Source organism: Trichechus manatus, unplaced genomic scaffold (assembly GCF_000243295.1).
Source record: "Trichechus manatus latirostris isolate Lorelei unplaced genomic scaffold, TriManLat1.0 scaffold00122, whole genome shotgun sequence".
Lineage (NCBI taxonomy): Eukaryota > Metazoa > Chordata > Mammalia > Sirenia > Trichechidae > Trichechus > Trichechus manatus.
The window spans coordinates 2,711,408-2,735,192 of NW_004444058.1; the positions used below are offsets into that span (position 1 = coordinate 2,711,408).

The 23,785-nt window shown below is 42.8% G+C and overlaps 1 protein-coding gene across 1 annotated transcript in view; it reads left to right on the forward strand.

Annotated features, from left to right (window-relative positions):
* GNB1 (G protein subunit beta 1) overlaps positions 1-23,785 on the forward strand; it is an 84,026-nt gene continuing 60,241 nt past the window's right edge. Inside the window, exon 1 of the mRNA XM_023738709.1 lies at positions 1-130. The gene's annotated coding sequence lies outside the window, so the exon portion shown is untranslated. The remainder of the gene's footprint in view (positions 131-23,785) is intronic.

Genomic DNA, 23,785 nt, shown 5'->3' on the forward strand with positions numbered 1-23,785 from the left:
GAGCCTCGCGGCGCGCACCTGCCTGCAGCCCGCCGAGCGCGCAGCGGTGGTCAGGAGCTTGACGACCTCGCGGCGCGGCGGCTGAGGCGGTGGCCGGGTGTAGGCGCGTCTGCCAGAGCGGGGCGCCGAGGTGAGCGCGCCAAGACCCTGCGACCCCCGAGACCCCGGCCCGCGTCCCCCCTCCCCGGCTTGCGCCCCCAGACTAGCTCTCCGCGCGGCACCCTCCTCACCCCTCTTCATCCCCAGGGTTCGGGGCCCGCCCCGCCCCCACCCTGGCCGGGAGGGGCTGCGCGGCTTCCTGCCCCGCCCGGGCGGGTCGGCGAGCCAGGGGGTGCGGGCCGGGGGCCCACGGACGCCACGGGGGCGCAGGCCCAGGCCGGGTGGGGCAGTTTCCGTCGGCTGGGTGGGTTTGTTTTTTCTGGGCACTGTTAACGGGAAAATGTGGACTCATGGAGGCCGGGGCTGCGCGGGGCGTCCGCGGGGTCGGGGTCTGGCCGCGCTGCGGTGAATGAGGATTCCTGCGCCCTGCTGTGGGGTACGCGCCCACCTCGCGGCGAAGCCCCCGCCCGGCCCGACCCTGCCCGCGCGGCGAGAACAAAGGGCCGTAGGGACGCCTGGGGCCGCAGCTTCCCGGAACGGGCGCTGTATTTTTTTTTTTTCCTGGGATTGTTTCTGGGTGGTCATCTGTTCGTGGTGGGAGCCGCCGGGGCCCTAGCAGATGTGGGTGCGCGCGTGCAGAACCCTCCACTCAGGGGTTAGTGTTATTTTTAACGTACCTCTCGGTGGATGGCTGTCGGGTCAGTTTTGGGAGGAATTCACACGCAGGGCGGGAGGAACAATGAAATGAGGAAGCTGCGGCCCAGCCACGGCCACGGCCATCCGAGGGGCTTGACACCGAGACTAAGGGCCGAACTGGGAAAACGAAAAAACAAAACATGACGGCGCTCAGCTGGAGGTTTTCGTTTCTACCCAAAAGTGGAGGGCGGCCCCCCTGCGAGCCGTGACTCCTGGTCTGTAGCTGTTGCCGCTCAGTACGGAGCCCCAGGCCGGCCGTTTCGTGCGGGGCGGACGGGCAGGTGCGGGGCGGTGGTGGGCGCGCGGCTGGGTGTGCGGGCTCCGTCCCCGCCGCGAATGAATGGGCCTCTGTGTCCAGGCCCTACTGCAACAAGATGGCGTTCCAGGCGGCGGCGGCTGGCCATCTTCACCCCGCTCAGCCGGCGGGATCGAACGCGGTTGCCTGTGAATTTTGCTGTGACGGTCCTTTGACATTGCTTAAAAGGCCCAAAGTGAGGAGAGGGAGTCACACAAAGGGTCGAGTGTCTTTCTTCTGCCTGGACAGCTTTTCAGATTGAAACCTAGTGGGGGGTAGGGGCGAGAGTTGTGCTTAAATGTCACAGGGTGGTGGCCGAGGCAGTGGACTTTTTTAAAGGCTCTTATTTCTTCCTTAGGAATTGATATTTGATTCAAAGGGGATTTAAACGTGTTTTCATGTCTTTTAAATTGCATTGTTAGCATACAGAAATAGTATCAGTTCTGTCTGCTCAGTTAATCTTTGTGGAAGGTTTTTAAGTTAGGATAGTGAGATTGGTTTACTGAAGCAAAAGAGCGATTTAAGAATTTTTATTTTGGGAAGGGGAGTTGGCAGACATTTTCCCTTAAAGAGTGCATTATTGATCTTATGCATACATAATACAGAAATCTGAACGTGTAATTTTGTTTTGGGGAGTATTAGTGGTTTTTCTGTACTTTCATTTTGCTATCTTTTTGGTAACACAGTAATCTCTAGTAATTGGTGATAAAGTAGTTGCCTATGAAGTTGATTATTAACTGAGAAAATACGTAGGTTATTATTTTTCATGACTAGCAAGTAAATGGAAGTATTAGCTTTTGAAAGTAGCCCTGGTGGTGTAGTGGTTAAGCGCTCACCAGCTAACCAAAAGGTCGGTGGTTCGAACCTACCAGCCACTCTGTGGGAGAAAAATGTGGCAGTTGGCTTCTGTAAAGATTTACAGCCTTGGAAACCCTATGGAGCAGTTTTACTCTGTCCTGTTGGGGCACTATGAGTCAGAATTGACTTGATGGCAGTGGGTTTGGTTTGGTTTATTAGCTTTTGAAAAGATCCATTAAGCTTTAGATACCGGATAGGGTCTTTAGAGCATCGTTATTCATAGTCTTTTGCATGAGTGCTTTATTTTGTAATTTGGGACTGTAGTTTTTTTTGGGGGGGGGAAGGGCTCTTTATTTGAAAGTAAGGTTTTAGTTTGTGTCCTATTAAGATATAGTCTATTCTGGATTCTTCCGGAAGATACAGATTGTAAAAAGAAAGTGAACAGGCAGTTCCTTTTTTGTTTCCTTACTGAGGACTAGGTGTGTGGCTGGAGAAGGAGCTGTTTGTGGAAACAGGTCAGAGAACCTCCAGACGGCAGAACGAGTGGTAGTTTTTTTACGTGATTTACAGTGGGCTGTGACTTTTTCACAATGAGAGCTGCCCAGAAATGGAGTCTTAACTGGACGGCTCACAGGCGGATCCTGTCGGATCCTAGGGTGGGGGTGGGGGTTTCCTGCCTCTGGGTGAGGCTGGACAGACTGCAAAGTCTCTGTCATCTCTACTGATTCCTGCGGGTGTTTGCTTCTGGTCCATGGGCGTTATTAAGTGCTATAAACTTCTGAGAAGGTGAGTTTGGAAAACCAAAGTTAACTTGAATTGTGCCTCTGCCTGCTCCCAGTTACCCCTGCGGGCTAATGTCTGCTCCGGGTTAGTGTGAGCCTTTGAGGCCCATTGCTAGGACTACTACATCTTATCTGCTGTTGGAGGGGCTCAGGAGTGTTCTTTTGAAGACATTGTTTGACCATGCAGTTTTTATTCAGAATTGACACTTTTCCTATATGAACAAACCCACTGGACAAAAAACAATTCCTCTTGTATAGTATATGAGTTTACTACAGCTATGTTTATCTCGTGAGTTAAGTACTAAGCAGAATGCTCTTTAATACCTTAAAAAGATTTTTCTTTGTTTAATATTCTGGGTTTTTTTTGGAGTTGAAGTAAATGTCATCAGATTTAATTTTAATCTCTTTGGCCACATAATAATGTGTTGTCTTTTTTTTTTTTTTAAGATTAAAACCTTTTCATGCTAATGAATTTGACTTCAAAGGTAACCTACTCATGTTGTGTAGGTGGTCTAGGTAGCTACATTGATCAGTTGAGAACTGGACTGATTTAATTTTTGAGTTCCCTTATTTCTCAGAGGAGAATTGGTATACAGTAGCCTGTAGAAGTATCAAAGCTTTGTTCTATTCCCTTTTCATTTACTTTGCTGAAATTTTTTTATGTCTGTTACACATTGTTTGGAACCCTGGTGGTGCAGTGGTTAAGAGCTTGGATGCTAACCAAAAGGCCAGCAGTTCGAATCCAGCAGTTGCTCCTTGGAAACCCTACGGGGCAGTTCTGCTCTGTCCTATAGGGTGCTGTGAGTTGGAATCGACTCGATGGAGGTGGTTTTATCCACTGTTTTGATTGGAAAAGTTGCAGCTCTAAAAATAGCTTTGAGAAAGGGATAAACATGGTCCTCAGGGTGTCTGTAGAATTACCTAACATTGGTTGGCTTTAGCTAATACTTATTTTAATGAATAACATTGATTTTATTTTAGAAGTGCAGTATTGGCATTTATTGTAGTTTTTTTCATTGGATTGTATTTCTCTGCCTGAAAGATTTGGCTCCTGTTGGTCTGTAAATTGGATTAAATTCTTACTGTCTGAGCACTCTGGCCTTTAGCATTAGTGGATTGGTAATGGATATCCTCAATTTTATTATCTGGGTTCGACCATATGGCGTGCCACATTATTTTGAAACCCCTATTTAGCGTAAATCTAATAAGACATGGAACAAATTTTTTATTTTTTATTTTTTTAGAGTTTTTTAACTTTGGTATAAATTCTGATTTCAGGGTTGATGAGTGGTTGGAGAAATTGTGAAATAGACTGGTCAGTTAAGTGGTGTAGTGAACATAGAATGAAGTAATGAAAGAAATTTAAATTAAAACTGAGAGCAGAGAAGTAATTTACTAAACTGAAATGTTTAACATTATTGAAAGAAAAAATTAGCCCAAATCTATATAGAGTATATATCCGTAAGTTGTGTACTGCAGCATCATATGAACTGTTCTGGAAAAGGAATGGAATCTCACATCTGTTTAAAGCTATACGTTTTGTTCCAGAACTCTCATTTAAGAAATACAGGCACACTATAGACATTTGAGTTGGTCAGTGGATTAGTCGAATGCTAAGAGCTTTTAAAAAAACTTTTAGCTGTCTTGTGGCAGTGCCTTCTATTAGGTGCCACAGTAATCAATGGAAATTACTGCTGGCATCCCATAGAAAAACTTTCGAGTTTATGGAACACTGCTACTTTTCTTTCTTTTGATTATGGTGAAAATAAATACAACAAAACATTCGCCAATTCAGCAATTTCTACGTCTTTTTTTTTTTTTAAGATGTTGGTGAACATATTCCCTTATATGTTTTAAGTTAGGACTCTGGGAAAGAGCTACTTCTGAAAGTTTACTGATTTGACAGACCAAATCAGGATTATCTGGTTGATTATCTAGGAGATTATTCAGTTTAACCTATTTTGCCATTGATAAAAGGTTATCATGATTTAATAATTCATTGCTCCAAGCTTAATACTGCGTTTTATCAAGGGAGAAAGGCTTGTATGTATTGATTCTTTGACCTATTAGAACTGGAATACTAAGGGCATTGGTTGAGCATATCCCTGTTTGCTTGTGAGTAATTGTGTCTTTATGCATCTCCATGTGAATGTCTCCTGACTCAGGCCTGTGGCAATTATAACATATTCCCCACAAGGATTACAGAATCTCTTGACTACCTATCCAAGTGTTGTAGTTAATAAAGCTTAAAAATTTCGGGGCATTTTCTAAGTAGACAAGACAGTGTCAAAGCCTCTACAGTAGATTTCAAAACTTTGTCATAGGAACTTTTAAAATAATTCCTAAATTGTAGAAAGGGAGAGAAATTCACCGATTTCCAAAAGGATTGGGACCGTACGAGTTAGAACCTGGAGCTTCCACTTAACTAGCTGAGTCTGAATGAGTTATTTAACTTCTCTTTGTTTCCTCATCTGAGAATGGGAAGGGTTCTTGTAAGAATTAAGTGGGTTAATACATGTGTGGAGCACTTAGAACAGTGCCTGACCCACAGTGCAAGGGTCAGTCATTTCTATTGCTGGTGGCCTCTTTATAAAAATTTCTTTTACTATGGTAATATAGTAAATTATCTATGATAGTTTTATCATAAACTATGAGTTATCAAAATTTATGATAACTGTGGTAAGATTATAGGAAGACAACTTAGTGAGAGACTTGCTTTTTCTTTCTTTTAACTCATGATTCCAGAGTACTATTAGTTCAGAGTATGGAACATATATCAGCTCTCTTTTCAAATCCCTGACAGTGTTTTGCTTTCTTTTTTTGCCTGAGTCTTCTCTCAGTCTTTCTAGAGAGGTTCTGATTACCTTTATAGGATAATTTTGGACCCATACCTAATTTGAGAAAACTGATAAAATTTGTGTTTGCTTATTTATTTATTTATTTTGAGAATTTATCCCCTTCCCCTTATGGTGTTGAATCTTTTTGGATTTCACAAAACTTTTGTTGCCATTCGTTGATTCACCAACTGGTAGAAATAATGATAATTACATTTAGAAAAATATATTCTCATAAATGCTGAAATTGGAAATTTGTTTAACAAATACTTATTCAGCACCTTCTCTGCTGGGTGCTGAGGTTATAAATCATAGTAAAATGGACGTGGTCCAGGGCCCACTGAGTTTATCATTTAATAGGGGCCTGACAAGCAGGTACAATGGGGAAATGAAAGGGCAGCAGTCACAGGGGCCCCAACCTTATTCTAGAGTTTAGTGAAGGCTTTTTAGAAAAGGTTTGTTTTAAGTTGAGACCAGAGGATCTGCCAGTTGGAATCTGTCTGCCAGGCAGGTGGAAGGTGGGGAGGATGGAAAGAGGGTGTTTCAGGTTGAGGAGATGATGTGAGTGTTTGTCATGCAGCAAGCAGTTGATCTCCTTTACTCCCTGTGTCTCCAGCACCCAGTGTATCGTCTAGTGCGTAATTGGGGCTCACTAGTTATTTATGGAGTGAAAGGGAGCATGACTCTTTCAGGGACTGAAATTCTGAAAGGCTGGAGCAGTGAGTACACAGGGCTGGACAGTGGTGGGAAGTGGACACCACGAGGTCGGAAGCCTTGGTCTAGAATTTGAGCTTATTGTCTCAAGGAGCTGTAGGTTACCTTTAAAGGGTTTAAATAGATTGACCTGCTCAAGTTCTTGTTGTAGAACTTGAGCCTGGATCAGGGGAGGAGGAAGAGTGTAGTCAGTGATGACATTGGGAAGCTTGTGTGGAGAGGATGGGGGTCTGGACTGGTGGTTATCCTGGTGATTGAAGAAAAGATTTGGTGACGGAATATAAGGTGAGAAGTGTTAAGAAAGGAGTAAAAGATGATCACAGGTTTCTGCCCTGGGCATCTGGGTAGAGGGTTTGAGGGTGCTGGGGTGTGGAGTAATGGTTTGGTGGGGAGATAATTAATTTAGTGTTGGGTATGTTGGGCTTGAGGAGTCCGTGAGGCCTTCCCACGTCCTCATCTTTCTACTCCTGCCTGGAAAACTCTTCTAGATGTTTATTTGTATAGTTCACTCCCGCCCTTCGTTCAGGTCTTTGTTCAACCATCACCTTGTCAGACCGGCGTTCTTGGACCCTTACTAATATCTGTCATTTTACCCTGCTCTGGCTCCATAACCCTTAAGTTGATCTCCTAATTAACTTTAAGCTCCACGAAGACAGACACTTTGTTTGCTTGGCTGTAGTCTCGCCAGCCCTTTAAACAGTGCCTGGCATGTAGTGGGTGCATGGTGCCTGTCTTAGTTATTTAGTGCTGCTGTAACAAATACCACAAGCAGATGGCTTTAACAAACAGAAATTTATTGTAAAAATGGCATGGCAGGAGGGGGGAGTCTGACGTCCTCTAACTTCAGGAGGAAGAAGGAGAATCAAGATCAACAGCCAAGGCTGATTCCTATGAGGCAGACGTCAGACATGCCTCCACCCCCTCCAATCTTAAGCACTCTCTACTCTCTACTTCTCTGGTGGGTTCGAGAGTTTGTCGCAGTGGCCACACAGAACTCATAGACAATACTCAACGATTATGGGGCTTATAGGGAAGTAACAGGTTACAATTCAGGATCAGGAAAGACTCAGAATACGGTTTTCTTGGTCAGGACAGCTGCTTCTCAGCCACGCCCACAGGCATGCCTCTCCCTGGCCCTCAGTCTTTGCCCTGCTCAGGCAAGTGTTACAAAGCTCTTTTAGCTCTGCCGATAAGTGCCGGGGGACACCCCATTCTGCCAGTAAACCTCCTACCTGAATGTGCTCTGCTTTCTCGCTCCGTAGGCTGGGAAGCCCACCATGCCATCTCCTGCCAGTTGCCTAGTTCTGCTGCCTCTGCCTCCGTTTCTCTGCTGCTGCTTCTCGCTGTCTCCCACCATCTCTGGTGTTACAGCTCTCTCTCTCTCTGGCTCCTGGATCTAGGAGGTTCTCAGCACAGGGATTCCAGGTCCAAAGGAGGCATTCCACTCCTGACCCTTCTTTCTTAGTGTTGGCGAGATCCTTTCTTCCCACCTTTGGGATGGCTCATTTTAAGCCTAGCCGAATGGCAGAACTGACCAATCTTCTCATTAGGGTTCCATACACCTTATTTGCATGGTCTCACCCCCACAAGGATACTGTGTACCTTAATTACATTATTCGCAAACTGTCCAATCCCCTTGGTGGGCCACAGCATCTCACTTGCATAGTCCCACCCAGTTATTTGGTGGGAGTTACAAAGACTATGGATAGAAGGGCCGTATTAAGTAATTCACTGCACCACATTTATTTTCTCACAGTTTAGGAGGCTAGAAGTCCAAATTCAGAGTACTGGCTCAAGGGGAAGGCTTTCTCTCTCTGTTGGCTGTAGAGGAAGATCCTTAAGTCTTCAGCTTCTGCTTTCTGGTTCCTTGGAGATCTCCATGTGTCTTGGCATCTGTCTTACCCCACCTCTTTTTCTGCCCAGTTTAATCTCATTTATATCTCAAAAGAGATTGACTCAAAGATACACCCTATGCTAATCATACCTCATTAACATAACAAAGACAACCCATTCCCAAATGGAATTTTAACTGCAGGCATAGAGGTTAGGATTAACAACACATATTTTGGGGGGACATAATTCAATCCATAACAATACCTATTTTTGGATTTATTGACTTTGTTTCACAGGTGAATATGGTGCTCCTAGGAGAGGTCTGAAATGGAGGCAGGCCTTTGGGAGTTGCCGGCATTTAAATGGTGATTGAAGCAGCCATTACTTAGAGCAGTGGTTCTCAAAGTATGGCCTTTCAGGGGCCCATTAGGTCAAAATTCTTTTCATAATAATACTAAGACATGATTTGATTTCTCACTGTGTTGACAGTTGCATTGATGGTACTAGAGCAGTGGTGGGTAAAACTGCTGGCTTCATTGTACGAATCAGGTTTGTGATGCCAAGCTGTCATTGCCATCATAGTATTCCTTACTGTAGTTAAAAAACAATAGTTGAACTTAATGTCCTGATCAAGCAGTAAAAATTAACTTTAATGAAATCCCAACCCTTGAGTACCCATCACTTAACCATTCTTTGTGATAAAATGGAAAGTAGGCAGAAGGCACTGGTGCAGACTACAGTAGCTGTCTTGAGGAAAAGCCATTGTGCAGTTGTGTGAGTGAAAGAAAGGCTGACAGAAAACTATGACTGTGTAGACATGGGGATTTGACAGATATTTTCTAGCAAATGAACAATGTGAACTTGATACTTCAAGGAAAATAACTGATAGTATTGTCGACAGTGATACAGTTTAAGCTTTCAAATGAAAAATAGAATTTTAGAAAAGTTGATTCCACTACCATAAGCTTGACAGCTTACCAGTACTTAAAGACTTTTTTTTATGAGATTGGTAGTGATGCTAATGAAGTGATTTTTTTTTTATTACATAGTGAAACATATCAATATTTGGAAGATCTGCTTAAATCAGTGAAAAATATTTTCCAAATGGCCTGTGCATGATGTTACAAACTCAAAAATGGGCAAAAGATCCATTCAGAGTTAAAGGATGATAAAAACCAATGGTGTTTAATGTGATAGTATGAAAAACTGACATAATTTCAGATTCCACATTGGAACTGCCCTTTAAGAAATTACCATTTGTTAAGTTTTGGTGTACTGTTAAAACCGAATATCTACATTTATTTGAGAAGACTGTTAAAATACTCTTCCTTTTTCCAACTACATGCTGTCTGAGGTGGAATTTTCCTCATATCCTTCAACCAAAACAACATATTGCAACAGATTGAATGCAGAAGCAGATGTGGGAATCCAGCAGTCTTCTTTTGAGCCAGCATTAAAGAGCTGCTAAAATGTAAATCACTGCTGCCCTTCTCATCAAATTATTTTTTCTCTTAAGAAATAGTTATTTTTCATAAAATATTGTTTATGTTAACGTGTAATGGGCTTATTATTTTCAAATGATGTAATAAACATTTTAAGTGCATCTCAATTTTCATATCTGACATAGTAAATATCGAGAGAGAGAATCCACCTAAACAAAAGCCCTTGAGGTCCTCAAGAATCAAGAATGTAAAGGATCCTGAAAGCAAACAGCCTGAGAAACATTGGGTTGGGGGGGACAGTGGTTAACCTAGGGGTCCTTGGCTGGAGACAGGCACCCTGTCCGGGTGGATAGAGCGTCCTCTGTGGTGGGAGTGTCTGCCATCCCCTCCACTGCGCGCCGCCTTGCAGTATTGTGCCTTTTCCTGGGGAGAAGAGCCCAGAGAGTCCGCAGATGTTGAAGGCCCGTTGTTGTAGCTTGAGAAGAGGCCTCAGGACAGAGCCTAGGGTGGTGGTAAGGGATGGGCAGGAAAAGAAGCTCATCAAGGAGTGACCAGAAGTTGAAGGACTATCAGAATGTTGTCATAGAACCTTAAGGAGAGAGTATTCTGAGGGGAGGAGGTGGTCAGAAGTAGTAGATTTTGCTTCGAGTGAGAAATAGATTGAACGGTGAGAGAGCATTCAATGCAGACTCTTGAGGTGAATGAGTGACAGTGGCTGAGGGGAGTCTCTGATGAGGGGGACAATAGTTGGAGAGGCCTGTGTGGGGTAGAGGGAGAGTGTTGTTCTGTGTTGATTCTAAATGGGAGTGGCCTGAGCACTGTTAGGTGCTGAGAGGAAGGAGCCCTGAGGAGGAAGAGGTGGGAGAGCTTCCATAAGATGTTGACCTGAATGAATATCTGGCAAAGGCCCACTGCAGGAGCTGGGGATGAGGAAGTGAGTACGGGACACAAGACCCCACTCTCAACCTCATCTATGGAAAAGGTGATGCTTGAAAAAAGACAGGGACGGGCCCTAGGGATTGCTGGGGTTTTGATTTTAAATAGGATATTTGAGACCTTTGAGCAAAAAGATGTCAAAGGAAGAGGAAGTCAGAGGATGAAGCAAGCAAATATCTGGGAAATGAGTTCCAGGCAGAGGGAAAAATCCCAAGGCATGACTATGCTTAGAGGTGAAATAAGAAGTCCTGCCGAAATCAGTGTTAGTTAATACTTGGCTTGGCGTAGACGTTATATAAAGTATATTGGGAGAGGTACTTTAAAATTTCCCTGTTGAAATAAATTTCATAAACCTTGGCTGTCCATTCCCTCTACCACTTCCTTGATGAACTTGGATTTTACTTTGATGATGCCTGCGCCATCAGGTCACATTTGTTGGGTGCCTGCTGTGTGCCAGGCACAGCGCTAAGAACTTTATTTATGTGATCCTCGCATCAACTCTGTTAGTAGCCACATTTGCAGATGACTGAACCTACCAGGAGGTTAGGTAATCGGTCTAGGTCACACAGTCAGGAATCAGTGGCACCAGTGTTTGAACATAGGTCTTGGGTCTTTTGCCTCCAGAGTCTGTGGTCCTAATTATTATACTGTAGACCTTCTAGCATAAGCTTTTCTCCCTACTCTTTTATCTCAGAAGACTTCTGTGTCTGCATCTGTTGTCCTTCGTATATTATTAAAGGAAATACTCCCCACTTGAAAGTATATTTACCAATGGTTTTATCTTCAGTTTTTTCTTCAGGAGTACCTTCTGTTCTATCCTCAGACATGACTAAATCTTATATAACTTAACCCCCAGTTAATGTTGATGTCTTTTCCAGCTACTATTCTTTTTTAAAAAATTTTAAGCAGGCTATTTCCACCGCCTCAGTTCCTTCACATCTACTCTTTGCTCATTCTTTTGGGAGCTCTTTCCTATTCCCCCAAACCACCAGTGCTGTTGGTTCTTTACAAAGATGTTCTTTTCAATAAATCTATTTTATTGTCTCAATTTTTATCTTTAATTTTTGCATTTGAATCATAAAAATGTTTAATATGTTTATTGTAGGGAATTAGGAATATAAAAATGAGGAAAAAATAATCCATAATCTATGAAGAAGTAACATAAGATTGTTATATTTTCTTTATTTTTTTGTATTGTTCATGTGTATGTGTGTAGAGATTTTTCCCCCAGATTGGGGATTATGCTGTGTACATAGGCTTTTAAATTCTGATCTTTCTACTTTATGTGTTATGTATATTTCCAGTTGTCATTCGTCTTTGAAAACATGATTGGTAACTACGTAATAATCGATTGCATTTCTTTTCCCTGCAGTTTAGCCATGCCCATATGTTGGACATTCTGGTTCAGCCAGTTCCTTTGAAGCCTCGAGCAAGTTATTTAGCACCTCTACCTCAGTTTTCTCTTCTCAGGGTTGTTGTGAGGATTAAATGAGACGGTGCAGACAGAATGTTAGTTTCCATTACCACTACTACTTAGGATGTCTGACTCCTTCTAGAACTACTTGCTCTAGGTTCCTTCTCCTTAGTTTGTCCTCCCCTGTTTCTGGAATGCTCCAAGCCGACAGATGCTCTTTGTCCCCGTGGTTGCTGTCTTAGTTAAGGCCTCCAGGGGTTCTTCTGCTTGGCTCTGAAATGTTACCTGGTGCTTCATTCTTTGATTCCTAACTCCCCGTCTGCAATCAGAGATAGCTTAAATAGAAATGGTAAGTTTACTATATGGATTCTGGGAGTCTCTAGAACTGAAGTTCAGGCATAGAGCCAGGCTTTGGGTAAGGATGGAGTCAGGGAATGGGAAAGCCGCTTGGAGTTTGTCCATCTCATTTCTCCTCTTCTGCTTCTGCTTGCCAGGTAAGAAAACTCTGAGATGGTCGCTTTTCTGTTCTCAGCACAGTCTGCCTCTCAGCAGCATTGAGCTCAGTTGACCATGGCCTTCTCCTTGAAACACTTTTCTTTCAGCTTCTGAGATGTCACAGGCTCCTGGTCCTCCGTATACCTCTTTTTTTTCTTCTCAGTTTCCTTCTGGGACGCTACTTCCTTTACCTGTCTGTGTGATCCCAGTTGTTTGGAGTTTCTCAGTGATGAGAAACTTGGGCTCTCCTTAGGTGACCTCATCTGTCCCCATTTGTGGTGCGTTGAATTGCTTGGTGCGGCCCTTCTAGCCATAGTCTTTGTGGCTCACACGTAGTGATTGAGTAGACTATGCAGATAAGGTATGTAGAACCCTAATGAAGGAATCAATCAGTTTTGCCATTCCTCTAGGCTTAAAAAGAGCCATCCCAGAGGCAGGAGGAGAGGATCTCACTACCACTGAGAAAGAAGAGCCAGGAGTGGAGTTTGTCCTTTGGACCTGGGATTCCTGCACTGAAAAGCTCCTGGAACCAGGAGAGAGAGAGAGAGAGCTGTAGCACTGAAGACTGAGAAGCAGTGGCAGCAGAGGCAGAGCAGGAGGCAGTGACGGAGACTAGGGTGCTTTGTAACACTTGCCCGAGCAGGGCAGATGCCGGCCGAGGGTCAGAGAAAGGCGTGCTTTCAGGTACGGCTAAGAAGAGGCTATCCTGATGGAAGAACTGTATCCTGAGCGTTCCTGAACCTGAGTTGCAGCCTGTTACTTCTCAAATAAACCCCATAATCCTGAGTATAGTCTGTGAATTTTTTGTGGCCATTGCGATGAATTATCAAATTCAGCAGAGAAATAGAGTGCCATGGGAGGGATGGTTGGTGTCAGAATTGGTAAAGATGGCAGAGAGAGGAGGCATGTCTGATCTCCACCTCATTGAAATCAGCCTTGGGCTATTGATATTGATTCTCCTTCCCCGTTGTGAAGTTAGAGAAGGTCAGATGCTGCCCCCATACCACTTTTACACTGTTGGTTTTAAATGCTGTTTCCTGACACTTTTGATGACTCTCAAATGTATATCTCTACCCCAGCCTCTGACCTCTAGACTCGTCCAATCTACCTGTCCACCTCACAGCTCCATTCCTCTGTTTTCTCTGCTGGGTCTTTAATCCTTTTGGACTCAGCTTGAGTGTCACCTCCTCAAAGAGGCTTTTTCTGGCCAACTCTCTAGATTACCCTTGATGTTCTTGACTAGCTCCCAGTATTTCCTTCATGGCATGACCACAAGCTGTAATTACTGTCTCTTTCTTTTACTAACTAGGATAGGTTGGAGGATGAGGGCCCACCCATTAGGTTGTTGATGTAGGTTGGGTTAGTTGTTCTCACAGCTGATTGAGTCAGAATCACTTGAAGGTATCCCTGCACAGGTGGGAGCCCACTACTCTGGATTTTTAGAGAAGTGCCCAAGTGACTCTGATGCACAGTCAGATTGGGCATAGTGGCCTGTGAGCCAGACAAGGAGAACCTGGACTTCTGGGTAGTTTCCTGAGAACAGGAAGGAAGGTTATTGGGAAGACTTGAGGAAGCCTAACCATCAATGTGGATTTTGGGGCAGGTGCAGCACCTGCAGTGAAATGAGAAGAGAACCCAAACCAGGTGTCATTGAGTTGATTGTGTCAGAGTAGAACTGTGTTCCATAGGGTTTTCAGTGGCTGATTTTTTTTGGAAGTAGATCACCAGGCCTTTCTTCTGAGGTTCTTCTGGGTGAACTGTAACTTCCAACCTTTTGGTTAGCAGCCGAGCACATAAACCATTTGCACCACCCAGGGATTCCTGAGAAGAGAAGGAGAGATTTTTTTCAAGGAGTTGGTGGAATCAGAGAGGGAGAATTGAGGTGCTTAAAACTAACTGGGAAGGGGTTTAAAATGCGCTGTTTGAATCAGTAAGTGAACATCCTGTCCTCAACATTTTTTTAAAAATGGAAACTGACCAACACAAATTTTCCGTAATTTAAAACCTACAATATTCAAGAAGATGCTAAGTTGCTAAGTAGTATGCTGTACTTTAAGAAAGTTTCTTGGAACAGTGAAAGAATAGCTTTAAAATAGCAACTCTAGGCCCCTGGACACTCTTTTAACTCAGTACTGAAGTCACTCCTGAGGTTCACTCTTCAGCCAAACATTAGACAGACCCATAAAACAGACAGTAATACATGTAGCTCAACCACGTATACGAGACTAAATGGGCACACCAGGCCAGAGGCAAGGGTGAGAAGGCAGGAGGGGACAGGAAAGCTGGATGAATGAAAATGGGGAATCCAAAGTTGAGAAGGGGAGAGTGCTGACGTGTCATGGAGTTCGCAACCAATGTCGCAAAACAATTTGTGTATTGATTATTTAACAGGAAACTAATTTGCTCTGTAAACCTTCACCTAAAGCACAAGTTAAAAAAAAACAACTCTTCTAAAGTTGTTGAGATTAAAATTATAAATCAGTTGATAAAATATTATTTTTAACTTCAGAGCAACCTTTTAGGAGCTCATTTTCTGTTGTTCCTGTTATAAGTTTTAAAAAATCACAGATCTGAATTGACACTACTAGAAATTTTGAAAATATGGGGGAAAAGTTTCCATGTTATGGGGGGAGGGTGAGAGGTTGAGAAATTAAAATTTATTCAAAATTCACATTTAGCAGCCTTTGCATATTTAAGGTTAGGAACATATGATGTATTGTGTAAATCTGAGGGGTGTTTGCCAAACAAAATACAGTTATTTTTTAATTTGAAAGAATGGTTTGTATATAGAATTAGAATTTTTCTAGTTGAATTTATCTTTAAATATTTTAACTTTAAAAATATGTATATAAGTGGCTCCTGAGCTTGCTGCACTTAAAGCATCTCGTAGTTTTAGGAGATTTATCTCTCCATCTCTCTGCAGTCTGTCTTTAGCTGAGATCTGAGTGCCCATTGAGGTGTGCTACATTGTTGCTTTGCCTCTGTGTCTTGTTTTGTGGGAGCAAAAGAGTGACTTCCTTGCTTATAATTTCTACAGGAATAGGTAGATGCTACTGCCAGTGTCCATTCCACTAACTATCCTTTGGGGACCAGTGAGGAGGGAAAGAACGACCGTGTCAGCCTAGATCAGAAGTTAGTGAGGAGGAGACACACAAAAGAATGAACCAGAAAGAGTGAATTCTTCTCCTGTGGAAGCACCAAGCCTCCTAGAGGCAGATACACATTCTGCTCTTGTGTTTTGTCTCCAGTATTGCTTGTCTGGAGACATTTTTGGTTGTCACAGTTAGGGGGTGGGAGTATGTGCTATTGGCATCTAGTGGGTAGAAGCCAAGACTACTGATAAACATTTAACAGTGCATGGGACAAAGGATTGTCAGGCCAAGATGTCAGTAGTACCAGGGTTTAGAAATCGTGATTTAACGTCTGTGCATCCTGCAGTTAAAAAAACAAACACTCGTCATGGCCTTATGTCCGTTGTCTATTGCTGCGTAACAAACTACCCCACAATTTAATGATTTAAGACAATAACTTTCTATTTGTTCATGATTTTTTGGATTGTCGATGTGGGCAAGGCTTAGCCGGGACAGCTCATCTCTGCTCTGTGTGGTGCATTTGCACTCACTTGGCTGGTGGACTAGGGGCTGCTCTTTGCAAATGGCCTCGCTCACATGATGTCTAACTGGCTTGGGCTTTTGACCAAGGTGCCTCAGTCCTCCATGTGGACCCTTCAGGAAGCTAGGTCAGGCTTCCTCATGTGATGGCTGCGTTCCTAGAGGACAGGAGCAGAAGTTGCCAGGCTTCTTGAGGCCATGTTAGATGTCACAAAATGGCACTTCTGCTGCATTCTGTGGTCAAAGCAAGTTATAAGGCCCAGCCCAGATTGAAGGAGTAGGGACATAAACTCTCTTCTCGGTGGTGGGGCTGCAGAGTCTGTGGTCATTTCAGTCCATCACAGCCCTTTATTCAGCATAAGATTTAGAATCACTTGTTTTAGGATGTCCAGTTAATGGTAGGATTTCTGTGGAATGGATTCCCAGAAAGAACTCCTCAATAAAGGCATCAATTTGTTTCAACAGTTTGTCTAATGAATATTTACCAAGTACTTACTTTGAGTATGACATTGTGCTTAGAGATTAGTAAGTACTGGAAAAGGCCTACAAGCCCGTGTTTCCTGGGGAAGACAGTTAACTAGTGAGTAAGTTAATTTTGAATGTTATGGTAATGCTGTGAAGTACTAGATGAGAGAGGCCACTTGGCTTTGGGTCACTGGGTGTCTTATTTATCTAGTCCTGCTATAACAGAAGTACCACAAGTGGATGGCTTTAACAGAGAAGTTTTTTTCCTCACAGTAAAGTAGGCTAGAAATCTAAATTCAGGGCATCAGCTCCAGGGGAAGGCTTTCTTTCTCTGTTGGCTCTGGAAGAAGGTCCTTCTCATCATCTTCCTCTGGACTAGGAGGTTCTCTGCACAGGAACCCCACCCCAGGCCCAAAGGACGTGCTGTACTCCGGCACTGCTTTCTTGGTGGTACGAGGTCCCCCTGTCTCTCTTCCCACTTCTCTCTTTCATATCTTAAAAGAGATTGGCTCAAGACACAATCCAGTCTTGTAGATTGAATCCTGCCTCATTAACATAACTGCCGCCCATCCCACCTCATTAACATCATAGAGGTAGGATTTACAACACATAGGAAAATCACATCAGATGACAAAATGGTGGACAGTCACACGATACTGGGAATCATGGCCTAGTTAAATTGATACACATATTTTTGGGGGACATAATTCAATCCATGACACTGGGGAAGGCCTTTTGAGCAGGTGACACGAAAGGATGGGACAGCCAGGGTGGTTGAAGAGCTTGGGGGCTTCTGGTGTAGAAAACAGCGATTGCAAAGGCCCTAAGGTGGAAGGAAGGCGGTGCAGCTGGAGCTTAGTACACAGGGAGCAAAGTGGTGGAAGTGAGGTTGGAGGGGTAGAAGGCCTTGGGACCGTGGGCCCAGTTTGCCCAGGACAACCTGTTTATGCCTAGTGAGGCTGAGTTCTAGCTGGTTAGTGCTGCTGTCACTTCTACAAGTGCCTGGGTGTGGGCAGTGCATTATATGGTTTCCACGGTATGGAGAAGAGTGGATTTGTTTCTCAGTGTGATGGGAAGCCATTGAACGATTTTGAGCAGGAGAGTGACAAGATGTGATTTTTAAAAGATTGCTTTGATTGCTGAGTGAAGAACGTATTGTTTGGGCAAGAATAGAGACAGATCATTTAAAGGAGGCTGTTGATGAGAAATGATGTGGCTTGGCCAAGGATAGGGGCTGTGGAAATGGAAAAAAATGAGTGGATTTGTATGTGTTTCGGAGGTAGAGCCAACTAGATTGCTGATGTACTGGATGTAGGGGACAAGGGGAAGGGAGGGATCCAGAATAGTTCCTAAGTGTTTCCTTTACATAACTGAGAGGGTGGTGGTGTCAGTCACTGAGATGAGCTGGGGGGGGTTGCTGTTTCTTGACCATTTTTTGGGTTCAGAGCTATGCTTTGAACATTTGAAGTTTGAAATGTGTATAGACAGACAGTGGAAGTGTGATTTGTAGGTCAGCTGGCTTGGAGTCCAGTCTGGAAGTCATTGATAATGCTTAAATTCTTGAGAATAGGTCCTGTCACCTGTGTGTGGGAAGAAGTGAGTAAGAGAAGGTGGAAGGTCCAGCTTTTAGTGGTCAGAGAAAGGAGACAGAGAGGGGCACTCTGCCATAAGGACAAGGGGGTGGGATGTCCAACGGCTCCTCAGATTGAAGGGACTGCAGATACTAGGTGATGAGCTTTTCGGTGACAGAGTGGGAGTGAAAGCCAGATTGGGGTAAGCTGAGGAAATGGAGACCACTTGTGCGGGTAAGGCTTCAAGGAGTTTACAGTGGAGCCAGGCAGGGAGAGGGCTCAGATGTGGGAAACATAGGAGAGTTTCATTTTTAAATGGGGAGATTCTAAAGCATATGTTTATATGGTGAGTCTTCAAACTTGACTGTGCAGGTGAATCCCCTGGGAATCCTGTTAAAAGGCAGATTCTGATTCAGTTGCCTGTGGGGCCTTGCTGCTTTTCCAGGGAGTTCCCAGGCCCTGCTGGTGCTGCTGTTCCATGGCTTACACGTAGAAGCAAGTGAAGTTGATAAGGAATAGTGTGATGGAGGAAGCGGATGCAGGAGAGAGGAGGTAATGGAAGGCTAGAAGCCTTAGGAAGGTTAGTGGGGTTCTTATCTATCTTGTACCCACAGGCCTGGATCATGTTAGGTGCCAGCCCTGCGGATTGAATTAATAGTCATGTGATCTCCAGCCAGTGTCGTGGCTTCACGGTTTGTTCTAATCAGTATACTGCTCTCTCAAGTAGAGCAAGTAAGTTGTGATACTGACACGGGATCAGGCCAATCTTCATGAACTCTTGCAAGACTGAACAGCAGTTTAAATGAGTATACAATTTACTTTGCTTTATATAGCATATTTGAGAGATGGGTTGAACCGGTTGGCTCTTAGCAAACAGTATTACCCTGTAATTTCAGCAACTCTAATGTATAACAGTCTGCATAAAATGCCGCTAAATTCAGAATATTAGCTTGGAAGGGAGGAGAGGTGAGCTTAAGAAAGCTGGCTTTGATCTGAAGGTGGAGGAATTTGATTGCTGAGAAACAAAACAAGAAAAGATTTTCTTTGTTTTTTAAAAGACCTGTAACAAAGAACATTGCAAGTAGGGACAGATTAATGTAGGTGTTCTTTGATAAATTGAATATAAGTAGCTCTGAGGGTTTGTACACGTGGATCTATTATAAAATCAGAGACATTCGTGGGGAGAAAAGTTTGAAGGTAACTGGGTCATCTGGAAGAAGCAGCAGAAAGGAGCAGCCAGCTGCTTGATGAGCAACTATGATTAGACGAGTCTATTCCTTTCGCTACAGCCTCCTGGCTTACCTGGCTTCTTATCCATGTGCTGGAGCCAAGTGAGCCTCCTCTGGGGGAAGGAACAATGAGAGGAGCCCCAGCCGAGGGGCAGCACTGCTGCCCAGCCTCCTTTCCTTGACCTCATTCCCTCCCTTGGAGACAATGAGGAGGAGGAGGCTGAAGGCAGAGTCCTGGCCATGGTCCATGCCAGTAATTAAACTCTTTGACTTGAATGTTTAGCTGAAATAAAATGTCTGATAGCCTTATAGTGAAATTTTGTTTTTAGTCTTAGTATGGAAGTCAGTAATTTAAGTTAAGCATCTTAAGGTAATGTTGAGATAAATGGGAGCAGTGGATGAGATTCTTACTGGTGCCGGGGATCTTTCTAAGTGGACTTTTTTGTAAGTACCATGTTCTTTTAACGAAATTAACTTTAAGAAATAATTTTTTTTAGTTCTTGGGCAAATAGACCAGTGCCATTTTTTTGTGGTTTATGCCCTAAAACTTTTCTTTTTTTGTTAAAGATAAAAACATGTTTAAATGAGCTATGAGACCTACGTGAAGAAAACTTAAGTGCTTTTTTGAAAAAAGAAAATGAATACAGAACTTGAATGTAGTATTCCTGTTTATGTATGCTTGAGTATTTTAAAGATGTTGCTTAATTGGTAGAAATAAATATTTGAGAGGAGCCAGTTCTAAAAACAATGAAGGGGATGTATCCTATTTATCCTATTTTAAATATTTAATATTTTTTTGAAGTACCATAAAGCAGAAGTAAGTGGAACAAAATAGTCTAGGCACTGATGCGTATGTTTATGGGAATTTAGTTCATGATGAGTTCAGCAGTTTAAATCAGTTGGGAATCCAAAACCAAAACCAAACCCATTGCTGCTGAGTCGATTCCGACTCCTAGTGACCCTATAGGATAGAGTAGAACTGCCCCATGGAGTTTCCAAGGCTGTAATCTTTATGAAAGCAGGTTGCCACATCTTTCTTCCACGTAGCCGATGGTGAGTTCGAGCTGCCAGTATTTCGGTTAGCAGCCAAGCACCTTAACCACTGCACCACAGGAATAGGTGGTTTGTAATATAAAGGGTGTTGGATCAACTGACAATCTGTTGAAAAAAATAAAGTTGAAAACTCTTCATCCCATAGCACGTGGATTCTGGGTGGATTAATGATTTAAATGTAAAAGTAAAAGCATGGAAGTATTACGAAAAAATTGCGGAAATAGTGGGGTATGTGGGGAAAGGGTTTCTTAGCATAACACCATGGCTATAAGCCTTTAAAAAATTGATAGATTGACTGCTTAAATACTTAGAACATATCTACACCAAAGAGCAGCTGCTAGAGGTCCTTCGAAGTATGAAGTTCAAAGGCCAGCAAATTGGGAAAAATAATTAGGATATACATATGATAAAGGGTTAGTATCGTTAGTATAGAAGGAACATTTTCAAAATAAGTTGTTCCAGCAATTCTATTTTAGGAATTTATCCAAAGGGAAAAAAATAAGAGAATGCTTATGCAGTGTTACTTATAAAAACAAAATATTAAAAATAGTCTCTGCTAGAAACCCCAGCTAGAATTTTCGGTATGAAAGCAAAACATTATCAACAGTAACTAGATATAAACTCCATGAGGACAGGGATCTTTGTCTTTTTTGTTCATGGTAGTGCCTGGAACACAGTACCTCTCAACAAGTATTTGTGGAATGAGTGAATGAATCAATCGGTCAAAGTGCTCATCAGTAGGGGATTGGGTCAGTTAAGGTACACTCATAGACTAGCCTACCCTGTAGCTGTTAAGAAGTGTAAGGTGGCCCTTCTCTGCTGACCACAGTGCAGTGCAGTCGGGGAGGAGGAAGTTCAGAATGTTTATAGTTCAGGGAAGATGGTACCATTTGTGAAGAAACAATGCATTTTTGTGGAAGTGTGGAAGAACTACACCCCATTAAACAGATCTTATCTTTTGGAGGTAGATGTGGGGAAAGGAACATGTGTTAACATTCCATTTTCTCTGTATTTTGAAAAATTTATCAAGATCATGATAATTAGAAAAAAGAAGATTTTTATTTTGGAAGAAATGTAAAATCAAATTATTGTATTTGAACGTATTAAGAGCTAGCATGACTGAAATGAGCCTATTATAGAAATTTTGTAGTTTTAGTTTAAATTTGCCTTTAAAATAAAAAGATTTTTTATTGGTGGCAGCCTACTCCTTTCATAGCGTTTTACATTCATGTTTTTTTCTGCATTCTCTCTAGGTTATGTATATGTGTGAATGCCATTATTATTGACATAACATAGCAACTGCAATCTGGTGGTTTTTAACAACAGTACTTTTCAGCAGTGCTAGTAACTCTCTTCAGTAACTCTGTACAAAGATCTGGCACAACAAGTAAGCCAAGTGAAATTTAGTCAGTCAAGCCCATAAGTGACCAGTCTCTAGTGTATAAGACGACATTGGAAGATTTTCAGCTAAAATGTAACCTCTTGGTTACATACAAATTTTACGAGGTAGAATTCTACTTAAAGTGTAAATTTGTGAAAAAACTTTTGCATAATGGTTGTTCAGAGTTGATTGGCAAGATTACATAGTATAAAGAATCAAAAGTCCATTTCCTGGAGCACAGGAATGCGAGGTGTGTCTGAAGTGTGTACTCTTGATGCCAGTGGAATCTGCTATATGAGGTCAGTCAGCAGAAACAATGGTATGTATGAACTGCGTTGGTAGGCAAGAGAAAATAGCTTGTGCTAGTATTGAGGGAGGGTCAGTTGTTGATTCTAAGACTGTTAAGATTTACAGGATGGCAGTTACTGTGGCTCATGAAACTTTCAAGATAATAATTGCTGCTATTTGCCTACTAGCACTGTGTGCCAGGCTAAACCAGAGGTTGGCAAGCTACGGCCTGCCATCTCTTTTGGCACAGTCCACAAGCTAAGAATGGTCTTTACATTTTTAAATGGTAGAAAAGCAGAATCAGAAGAATAAATAATGTTTTGTGGCATATGAAAATTATGAAATTCAAATTTCATCATCCATAAATAAAGTTTTATTGGCACACGGCGACACTCATTCATTTACCTATTGTTTGTGGCTGCTTTAGTGCTACAACAGCAGAATTGAGTAGTTGCAGCTGAGACTATGGCCTGTGAAGCCTGAAATATTTACTGTCTGGCCCTTTACAAACAAATTTTGCGAAATCCTGCTGTAAGCACTTGATAAACATGGTATCATTTAACCCTTCACAAGCTTACCAGCAGAGGAAACAAGCTTAAACAATTCCAGCAATTTACCTGAAGTCACAGAGCTGGGATCTAAACCCACCTTTCTGTTTCCAGACCCTCTCGTTTTGAATCACTGTGCAACACAGCCTCCCACAGAAAAAAAAGCTCATTAGTAGTCTTGTTTTTCTTTAAAATTTTTCTGTTTATCTCAAGAAAAGGTTTAAACACAGACGAAAACATTCTTTGATGGTTACGAGGGTGGGGAGGGAGAGAGGGGAATTCACTAACTAGATCGTAGACAAGAATTATTTTAGGTGAAGGGAAGGACAACACACAGTACAGGGGGAGTCAGCCCAACTGGGCTAAAGCAAAAGCTAAGACGTTTCCTGAATACAACCAAACACTTCAAGGGACAGAGTAGCAAGGGCGGGGGTCTGGGGACCATGATTTCGGGGGACTTCTAGGTCAGTTGGCATAAGAAAGTTTATTGAGAAAATATTCTGCATCCTACTTCGGTGAGTGGCATCTGGAGTCTTAAAAGCTTGCGAGCAGCCATTTAAGATGCATCAATTGGTCCCAACCCATCTGGAGCAAAGGAGAGTGAAGAACACGAAAGACAGAAGGAAAATATTAGCCCAAGAGACAAAAGGGCCACATAAACCAGAGTCTCCATCAGCCTGAGACAGAAGAACTAGATGGTGCCCGGCTACCACTAATGACCGCCCTGACAACACAACAGAGACGGAGCAGGAGAAAAGTGTTGTGCAGAACTCAAATTCACGTAAAAAAACAAAACAAACAAAAAAACCGGACTAAATGGTCTTACTGAGACTAGAGAGGAATCCCAGAAGACACGGCCCCTGAACTCTCTGTTAGCCCAGAACTAAAACCATTCCCGAAGCCAACTCTTCAAAAATTAGACTGGACTATAAAACATAAAATAATAGTCGTGATAGATACACAAGAGTAAATGGGCAGCTCCTGTCTGGAGGCGAGATGAGAAGGTAGAAAGAGATAGGAGCCGGTTGAATGGACACAGGAAACCCGTGGTGGACAGGGGGAGTGTGTTGTCACATTATAAGGATAGCAGCTAGGGTCACATAACAATATGTGTATAAATTTTTGTATGAGAAACTAGAGCTGTAAACTTCCACCTAAAGCACAATTTAAAAAAATTTTTTTTTGTTTATCAGTATGTGCTGACATATGGTGAACGAACCATAGGGATAAGGTTCTAAAATCAGATTACCTTGAATATTACTTAGGTTGACCATACATTATTGCACACTTTGCATGGTTGA